The sequence below is a fragment of the Anastrepha ludens genome, chromosome 2 (assembly GCF_028408465.1).
Source record: "Anastrepha ludens isolate Willacy chromosome 2, idAnaLude1.1, whole genome shotgun sequence".
NCBI lineage: Eukaryota > Metazoa > Arthropoda > Insecta > Diptera > Tephritidae > Anastrepha > Anastrepha ludens.
The window spans coordinates 146,026,148-146,032,488 of NC_071498.1; positions in this window are offsets into that span (position 1 = coordinate 146,026,148).

Sequence of the window (6,341 nt, forward strand, 5' to 3'; positions counted from 1 at the left end):
GCCATATGTGAACGGGTGGATGAATTTTATGGATTTATTGTTAATTACTATATGGGTGAACGTACTTTTAAACGGCTGCTGAAACAGTGTCTTGATGAAGAATAATGATTCGAATTCGGCGGTTGGTTTTCCTAAATTCTTCCAAAATTTCTGGCAAACAAATGGTTGTGTGCCACTCAGAATTGACTGTTCTACGAATGCTTGTAAGCATGCTAAAGGGAAACGGAAATTATGAGTTTTCAAGCCAAATAGAAGAACACTTTCCACTTGTGGCCATCCGTAGACAAATCGGCAATATGATATAAACTTGGTAAGTTACACGGGCGGCTCATATCTAATTTGATTTTTATATTCAATTTTATGACCCCCTTCTTTGACAAATGTCAACGAAACCGTAATCACCCGCCTTCCGTTGGTCTGTTGTAAAAAAAAGCCAAAAATGCATTAAAAAATGGAATTTAAATAGATATCCAAAAATATTTTCACTAATTCTCTGAACCCAGACTGTTACATTCAGCTCAGCTTAAGATGGACTGCGGAACCAACTAGACAGAGATAGGTCCAAACCTCCTTTTTCGGCGCACCTCACTTCTAAACCTGGAAGTTTTCAGTCTTTTTAATCTGCCTGACCACCAATGTTCCTCTACCTCTCAGGTCTAAGTCTACTTCGCCATTTTCCCTGATCTGCTGTACAGAAGCTTTTCGAAATCACGTGAAATATCTTGAGATTGGGGAGCTATTCGGCATTAATACGATATCAGGAATGTATAGCCGCGTTAAAGTTTTATTTTTGTCGGTTGTTGTTGTTGCAGCAGCATAAACATTCCCCACACATGTACAGGTCGTTTCGGTAATGTAGAACCGATTGCCGTGGGAACGAAATTGGTGGATACTTAAGAGGTGGCTGTTGTTGTTGTTATAGCAGCAATGCAAGCCCTGTCAGTGTAGTGTATATCACCGGTCGTCTTCGTCTAACTCATCTAAAGGTACGCCCAGGAAACATGCTGTTTTGTTAGATGAGTGGATTAACCTGCTACAATATCCAGAACGTAATTGTGTCAGTGTTACGCGGGTCTCACGGGGAAGCTGGAGCTTTTCGTGTGCAATCGGTGATGGTTGGACTCCTATTACGGCATTCGGTGGTCGGGAGCTTAAGAAGGTGGTGATGGTCTCCCGATGAATGTCGTTTATTGTCCGTCTAAACACTGTCTGGTCCAGTAGATGTCTGTTCGTTTTCAAATTAAATGACCAGAATGGTAAATTCTGAGGGTTTTACTACCTTGTGTTAGCCAAAAGTGTTCGATGAAATGCAGCAGAGCAAGGCCATCGAAAGTTAATTTTTCGCGATAAGAAAGAGAGGTTGTTGTTGTAGAACCGACTGCCAGTGAGTATTTAAGAGAAAAACACAAAGCCATCAATCCTTTTGGGAAATGCATAAAATCCATTATTAAAATTTGAAATACCCAGAAATTAGAAGAAGCTTTCAACCGCATTCCAACCTGCTGGCAGCACTTTCAAAGCTTGCTGCAAAAAAGCTCAAATGCCAGCAATACAATAACGAACAAAAATTCCTTCGGGCAGTCAACGACGGGACATTCAATCGAAAATACAATTGACCGGAAAGTTCGAAATCGTCCTAGCCGCGATTTAAATAAAATAAGAGTGAAGAAATTCAACAAATCATTCATTCATTCATATACTCAAAAGTATAGAAGCATCGGGTTTTTTCTTAGTTGTGGAAGAAGAAGAGATAAGGTTAAATGGGAGCCGTAGTCGGTAGTGGAGTCGTCGGTAGTTGGCAAAGGAAAAACAAAAAAGTGCCAGGAGTGGTTACAGCGAAAGCACTTAACAAGTTATTTCAAAAGTGCCAGTAAAATAATAGTAAATGAAAGCCAAAAATTAATTGAAGTTCAAAAAAGCGCCAAGCCAACGAAATGCCTTTGAAGCTATGCGATGGAGGCGGTTAAAGCATAATTAAGTGTTGACATAGTGAGAAGTGAGCAAAGTGAAATTGAGAATCTTATTTGAATCGGAACGGAATCGACAAAAGTTAGCGGCAACGGCAAAAGGATCGATGTTTATCGTGGAAGTAAAGTAAGTGCAAGGACATTAGGACAGAGTTGTACCGCCAATGTGTGGATGTGTGTGCGTGCGTGTGTTATTGAGTGTGTGTGTATGAGTATAGGCATTTGAAAGTGTTAAGAGTTCATTGACGGAAACGGAAATGGCAAATTGAAATGCCAACTTCGTCAAAGCAAATAGAACAAGAAAGGGTTAAATGCCTCGCTACAGATCCCATTAACCATTACCACTTATGAATTAATTATGTTTTACCATTATTACACACGTCTATCTCTGTGTGCGTGTCTTGAGCACTTATTTTTAGCTGACGAATGCGTGTGTATGTATGCATGTAATTATGGATACGTGTACGCATGTATGTTTGTTTTGTAAGCATATTCCATATAAGGTGCATACCGACATTTTTAAATGGAATCCGTCGGAATTTTAAAACCGTCGTTCTTGCTATTTACTGCCTGCTGTGAGACGTACTGTGAATTTGGCTGGGAGTGAAGGTCGAGTACGAATGATGCAAATAAACACGGAGTGTGTGGGAGTGAGACGGGTACGTTGGGTCGTTGGGTAAGTGGCTTTGGTTAAGAAATGTTTATTGCTGTCATGGAGCGTGAAATGCGAATGGAGTTATGGGTCTGCAGAATATGTTAGTGTGCACTAGCATCTTTAAATATATGTATGTATGTATATGTATGCATGCAAATGTATGCTTTCATAGATACCTTTTTTTGAATTGTGGAAGACATGGTGTGGCATACCCTAAGGCGCACTTAATTTTTTTAAATTGACAAAAATAGAAAATTTAACTGTCCTTTTTAGGGTCTATCTATTTTTCAAATAAAAAATAAGAAAAATAAAAAAAGAGCAATTGACAGCTTTTGGTTGACTGCCTTTGGTTGGCCATTTGAGAATCAAATGCTGGACAAAATTCAATAATAGAATTTTTTTATGAAAAACTCTATTCGAAGCGATCCAGTTTAAGTTCATTCGAACTCGAGCTTTACATGCCCGGTGGCCGCTGTAGCCAAATGAGTTGGTGCGTGACTACCATTCGGTAGTGCGTAGGTTCGAATTTCCGTGCATGAACATCAAATAATAGAAATTTTTTTTTTTTTTAATAGCGGTCGACCTTCGGCAGGTAAATGTAAACTTCCGGGTGTATTTCTGCCATGAGAAAGCTGCTCATAAAAGACCATTTGCCGTTCAGAGTCAGCTTAAAGTTGTAGGTCCCTCCATATGTGGAACAACATCAAGAGGCACACAACAGTTTCAGGCCGACTTCGAACGGCAGATATTTTTATGAGGAGCTTTTTCATGGCTGAAATACAGTCGGATGTTTGCCATTGCCTGCCGAGGGGCGACCGCTATTAGAGAAATCTTTTATTAATTATTAATTTTGGTTTCACCGAGATTCGAACGAACGTTCTCTCTGTGAATTCCGAATGGTAATCACGCACCAACCCATTCGGCTACGGCGAATTGGGATTTATTGATTTATTAACCTCAGACTTATAATTTTTTCCAGCTATGTACATTAAATGTGTGATATTTGGGAAGTGCCGACGTTTGTTCTCAATAAAAGTTGCGAGCTTTTTACTTCACCTACTCTATCGGACATTACTCCGGGAGGGCCCGTAACGGCATCCATAAAATATCAATTCTATTACCCACGTCTGGGTCCACCGTATTCGTAGCCAGCTTTCATGCTACCGGCTCGTCTTCTTGTGCCTCTTAACTGCTCTTTTTTGTACTGCGTCCTCAATGTGTCTCTTTACCACGTTTCAGCTGTCCTCGCGTTCGAACATTTTGCTGATTATGTTGCTCGGCGCGATGTCGCCAATCTGCTTACCCAGAGCATCTCTTTTCGCGAGCCAAATGTCACAACTAAAAAACGTGTGTTCAGTGTCATCGCTCGGTGCTTCGCAGTATATACACTTGTGTTCGCTTACCTTGCCCATGCGGTATAGGTATCTCCGGAAATATTCGTGGCTTGAGAGGAACTGAGTTAAGAAATAATTAATTTCCCTGAAGTTCCTTTACAGTGAATTAGATGGATTGGCCACATCATAAGAATGCCCAACGAAAGAATCCAAAAAAGGGTGTTTACTTTGCGTCCAATTGGAGGAAGAAAGAGAGGCCGACCAAGAAAGAGATGGCTTGATGACGTCGAAGCAGACTTAAAGGCGATGAACGTTCGTTATTGAAGAAATGAGGCAAGAGACAGACTAAATTGTTGGAGGAGGATTGTTGATGAAGCTATGGTCCACCACAGACTAAGCTAAGAGAGAACTTCCCAGTTGCTTTGGGCTCATTTACCTATTGATGGAATGAGTTTCGCCATCCATCCGCAACTCGATTCAGTGTTCCATCAACCTAGCCACAGTAGCAAGATCTCCGTTCCACGACGCTAGTGATGACTAGTTTCTTCTTGAAGCCCCACGTATCACGGGTAGCTCCTCGCTGATCACAAACACAGCAGTGCCAATGACAGTGTGGTAGGTTGAGACAATTCTGAGTGCCACTGTTAGTTGCACAGCCTCTAGTGCGTTGCACTTGGCTTTGCAGTTTAGCACATCTTCTCACACTTCGCTGTTGTACAGGAGAATTGAGATTGTGACCGCCATGATTAGCCTTCTTTTGCTCTGTGTTTGCCCACTGACGTTTGCCTTTAATCTGCTTAACATTCCAGTGCAATCTGGAAATGGTTTTAAGACCCTAAACTATTGTTTAATCTTCCCATGCACGCGAATTGGCCTGTAGGACCGAAAAATTCATGAGGCTGTAATACTATGAGTTTCAAATAAAACTAAATTTATTCTATAAGATTTAGATTTTTATGGTTTAACATAATCCTGTCTCATAATAAATATAATTTTAGTGATATTTCAATAAATAACATTGATTAAGAAGGCTTTCGAATTTTCGATCGCACACACCCCGTACAGGTATATGCGATACTGTTTTAGGCGTGTATGTGAAAGGTTTTTGTCCAAAATCCCAGAGTTATATTACCCCTTAAATGCTATGCATGCGTTTCTTTAAACACCCACTTAATATACGCAAGTGCAGTTCTTAGTATATTACTAATTATCGCTAATTAAAGTACCAATCAATTCATGCTGTGCCAGTCTGAAGCCATGAGCTCATGCATGCCAGCATATACTTTAATGTATGAGTTCCCCGTAAACCAAAATCGTTGAGTTATTCATTGAAATAAATAACCTGGCGGTCCTCGTAGACGATTGGCTGACTACCATGCGGCGAGTTCGAAGCCGACTGTGGACACGAAACAGAAAATTATAGAAATCAGTCTTTTTTTAATATCGGTTGTCCTGTTGCACTCAATTGGAAACCGTCGAGTGCTTTTCTGCCACGATTGGATAGATTATTTAATCTTCCCTATTTGTATGCAAACATTCTACTTCATGAGCTGCTATTTGATGGAAAAAGTTTTATTAGTTCGAGAATGACTAAAATGATACCAGTTGATAATATTTTTTATTTTATTTAATTTTATAAAAGCTTACACAAAAAAAACAAAATGTGTTGAAGGCCAGCAACACGCGTTGTTGGTATTTCCAAGCGGTCCCCCATCCAAGTACTAACCGCGCTCGATGGCGCTTAATTTCGTTGATCTTGCGATAACCGATGTTCTCGTATTGTCGTTGACATTTGGAAAATAGTCGATTAGAATATATATATTTTTGAACAAATAATTTTTCCCAGTTAATATAAGTGTTATACCCAAAGCATCTACGATTCATAGGCTTTCATGGCGCATTCATTAAAGGTGGTGGTACTAGACCAACAAAAATATTGTGTACGTTTGATTGTCAAAGAAAGTACTGGCAATGTAGAAATCAAAGAATGAGTTCGCCTTGCTTCATTCTGAGCTCGCAGCCACATGGACACGGCGAAAGAAAAAAAAAAAAAACCAGCTGATTTACCGATACCACCTTTAATAGATTCGTCTTGTAGGCTTTTGAATGGTGTAAAAAATGTTAGAATCGGAGCATAAGTCTTTCAGGGATGCTCTTTCGAAGGAATTTTATACGTATTTATATGTACTTATGTAGAGTGTATATGATCTACATATGTAGTGATTGTCAGGAGGGCTACCAAATGACATTTAGTTTTTATTTTACAAATGTTATTTATCGCATTCAAATTTTGCCTGTCAAGCAGTAGCTAAGAATTATGGTGCACTTGAGCTGCTTCATTTACATATTCCAATATTGATTTTGTACTTCACCACACAAACTTCA